We start from the raw sequence: 4,200 nt of genomic DNA, 5'->3' as shown, positions 1-4,200 counted from the left end.
AGAGGTGCCTTTTGAGCGTATTGCCATGGATTTAGTGGGTCCCATTGTAAAGTCAGCTAGAGGACACCAGTATATTTTGGTAGTCATGGATTATGCGACCCGCTATCCTGAGGCTGTACCCTTAAGAAACACTGCATCTAAAACAATTGCACGTGAGTTGTTTTATATGTTTTCTAGGACTGGGATCCCCAAAGAAATCCTAACTGACCAAGGTACGCCATTTATGTCGAAAGTAATGAAGGAGTTATGCAAACTATTTAAAATCTCACACATCCGTACCTCTGTATACCACCCCCAGACGGACGGATTGGTGGAGAGATTTAATAAAACTTTGAAACATATGTTGAAGAAAGTGGTGGCAAAAGATGGTCGTGACTGGGATCATTTATTACCCTACCTCATGTTTGCTATTAGGGAGGTGCCCCAAGCGTCCACAGGGTTCTCACCATTCGAGTTGGTCTATGGTCGTCACCCTAGGGGTCTACTGGACATTGCAAAAGAGACATGGGAGAATGAGTCCACCCCATACAAGAGTGTTATTGAGCATGTAGCACGAATGCAGGACCGTATAGCCACTGTAATGCCCCTGGTAAGGGAACACCTCCAGAGGGCTCAAGAGGCCCAAAGTAGAATTTACAACCGGTCCGCAAGAATCAGGACATTCAACCCAGGTGATAGGGTCCTTATACTAGTCCCCACTGTTGAGAGTAAATTCTTGGCGAAGTGGCAAGGTCCCTATGAAATTGTTGAAGAGATCAGTGAGGTGAACTACAAGGTGCACCAACCAGGTAGAAGGAAGCCTTTCCAAGTTTATCACATAAACTTGATCAAGCCCTGGAAAGACAGGGAATCCTTGGTGGCGACAAATACTGTTAATAATTTGTCACAACCAATCCCTCCAGTCAAGGTAGGTGATACTCTATCAGTGTCACAGAAACAGGAGGCTTAGGAATTTTTACAGAAAAACAAAAACAAGTTCTCTGACCTCCCAGGGCGTACACACCTCATCCATCATCACATTGAAACTGAGCCTAGAAGCCGAGTAAACCTTAAGCCCTATAGGATACCGGAGGCACGTAGGGAAGCCGTATCTGCCGAGGTAAAACGTATGCTTGCTCTGGGGGTAATTGAGGTGTCACAGAGTGAATGGTCCAGCCCAATTGTGCTAATCCCAAAGCCCAATGGAACTTGGAGGTTCTGTAACGATTTCAGAAAGTTGAATGAGATCTCCAAGTTCGATGCGTATCCTATGCCCAGGGTAGATGAGTTGATTGAGAAGTTGGGTAACGCCAGGTACATAACCACCCTCGATCTCACAAAGGGCTACTGGCAGATTCCACTTTCTGGTGAGGCTAAAGAGAAAACTGCATTCTCCACCCCTGATGGGCTATTCCAGTATGTAGTGATGCCATTCGGGTTACATGGAGCGCCTGCAACTTTCCAGAGGTTGATGGACTTGATTCTGCGACCACATCGTGATTACTCAGCTGCCTACCTCGATGATGTGGTCATTTTTAGCCCTGATTGGGAAAGTCACCTCTGTAAGGTACAGGCCGTGTTGGATGCCATAAGTGATGCGGGGTTGACCATAAATGCAGAGAAGTGTGCTCTAGCCCTAGAAGAGGCCAAATATCTGGGCTACATTATTGGGAGGGGGTTGATTAAGCCACAGCTAAATAAAATTGAGGCAATACAGAATTGGCCTAGACCCCTGACAAGGAAACAGGTTAGAGCTTTCCTGGGTATTACGGGGTATTACCGTAGATTTGTGCCGAACTTTGCCTCAGTTGCTGCTCCACTAACTGACTTGACAAAGGGCGGAAAGACAGCAATGGTCACGTGGACCCCAGAGGCCGAGAAGGCTTTCCAAAGCCTTAAGTCGGCCTTGTGCCAACCACCTGTCTTAGTTACCCCCGATTTCAGGCGAGAATTTCTGGTTCAGACAGATGCCTCTAACACAGGCTTAGGTGCAGTACTCTCACAAGTAGTGAATGGTGAGGAGCATCCAGTGACGTACTTGAGTAGAAAACTAACCCCGGCCGAGAAAAATTATGCCATTGTGGAGTGAGAATGTTTGGCAGTAAAGTGGGCCCTAGAATCTTTAAAATATTACTTGCTAGGCAGGAAATTCAAGTTGGTGACAGACCATGCCCCTCTAACATGGATGAAGTTAAACAAGGAGAGAAATGCAAGAGTGACTAGATGGTTTCTCTCCCTACAAAACTTTAATTTCACTGTGGAACACAGGCCAGGGAAATTACAGGCAAATGCTGACGCATTGTCAAGGGTAAGTTGTCTGTGGGGACAAAAGGCTCAGCCCTCCGGTCTGAAAAAGAGGGGGGGGATATGTAGACATGTCACTGGAGAAGTGATCGAGGGGGTGTACATCTCACCTAGGTTGCTACACAGTTTGAGATGGTAAATCCAGGATGGATCAGTTTCTCAGCAGCGATATGCTGCTGAGTTGTTATTTAATTTTGCCGGGCCTGGGTTTATATGGAATGGCAGGTAGGTTTGGTAGAGGGACCTGTCATTCCACACCCCCCGATCCAGTTCTGGGTTTTGGATCAGGTGAGCTTTGATCCTAATTAGCCTGGGAAGCTAAAGGCTCTGCTGGGCCTGCAGGTGATTGCTCTCAGCCAGGGAAACGAACAGTCTGTGTGTTTGAGGAAGCTGCAAGCACAGCCACTGCTGGAGCTCAAATCCACCCTGCGATATCCAGGCGAAAGACGCTGTGTTTATAAGTGTCAGATAGGTGAGAAGAACCTGTTTAGTAAGCGCCCAGCCGGGCTAGGTTGTTTGTTTTGTTATTATTTTGTTCCTGTTGTACACAAGAAGCACGGTGTTGCTGTATATTTTGTTTGTTGGACTGTTTGTACCACGAATAAACGCCAAGGTCTGCTTTATAAAGTCCAAGTCTGCTGTGAACTGTGTCCAAACACACCCTACCCCGGGAAGATCCCTTACTATATATATATATATATTTTTTATTTTTATTTTTTATTTAATTTATGTATATTTATATGTAAATATGTATATATATATGTGTGTGTATTATATATATATATATATATATTTATTTATTTTTGCCACTTTGGCTCTCTTACATTTAACATTATTTGATGACAGGAGGATTGGGGTACCGTAAGTGGGAGGCATTGTTTTTTTTCCCCCTTGTTATCCTTTATTTATAAGATTATAACATTAAGGAACCTTTTTAACACTTGGCACCTTTGGTTTAGCACATAACACCTTGTTGTTGTGGTCATATTGTAGAAAGTTTATTATATTCTTGGGATAATTGAATATATTTAATTATTTGGATAATTTCATACATCTTTTGCTATTAGGCACTTGCCACTTTGTTTGAAGATAGCTCAACACTATTTATTATATTAATTCTAATTTTGGTTGGCTGACCTGTTGGGAGTGTTTGCAGCTGTTTTCTTTGAGTTTTATTTTTTATTATTTATGTTATATTTTATTTTTTATCCTTGAGTTTTATTTTTTATTTATTTTTTTTGCGCTTGAGTATTTCTGTTTTTTAATTTTAACGCAATTGTCAGTTAAAATAACGCAGTGCCATATCGCAAAAAATGGCCTGGTCGCGAAGGTGGTTAGAGCTGAAGTGGTTAAGGTATCTAAACCCAATACAGAAATGTTATATATTTCAATATATGACCACAGATATTTTTATTTTCAATGTTTTTATTGATTTTATGCAAACCGTAAGAAAAACAAGACACATCAACCTTACATCATCAAGCAGTAATACAGTAGATGGTGGCTTATAGACTATGACCAGCAAGAGAGAGGCATATGGTGTCAGAAAATATAGGCAATATACAAACTGAAAGAAAAAGTAACGGAACATGACATGTTTTAAACTTTGGCCGGGATCTGGGTAGGCACATCAGGAAACCAAATCGCCCCAAAAAAAAAAACTTTGAGGAAAACTACCAGGTGTGGATCCCAGCTATCCAGGTAAGTTGGCTCGTTAGAGGTGGCTTAAATAAGACCACAGATATTTTTATTACAAAATATGTATATACACACATTAAAAACAAATATAGATACTTACTAGGTCACTTAGGCAGAGATAAGCAATATTTCCACACCAGTGCGGGGCGCTGTGGCTTAGTTGGTTAAAGCGCCTGTCTAGTAAACAGGAGATCCTGAGTTCGAATCTCAGCAGTGCCT

General features: G+C 42.4%; 1 non-coding gene across 1 annotated transcript; it reads left to right on the top strand.

The window, feature by feature from the left end:
• Nucleotides 1–4,126: 4,126 nt before the first annotated feature.
• On the top strand, nt 4,127–4,200 carry TRNAT-AGU (transfer RNA threonine (anticodon AGU)). The gene has a single exon. It is a non-coding gene; the product is annotated as a tRNA-Thr (tRNA).

This window comes from Lithobates pipiens, unplaced genomic scaffold, assembly GCF_037356315.1.
Source record: "Lithobates pipiens isolate NorthernLeopardFrog02 unplaced genomic scaffold, aLitPip1_a1.2 Scaffold_8, whole genome shotgun sequence".
NCBI lineage: Eukaryota > Metazoa > Chordata > Amphibia > Anura > Ranidae > Lithobates > Lithobates pipiens.
This window is presented reverse-complemented; position numbering and strand designations above follow the sequence as displayed.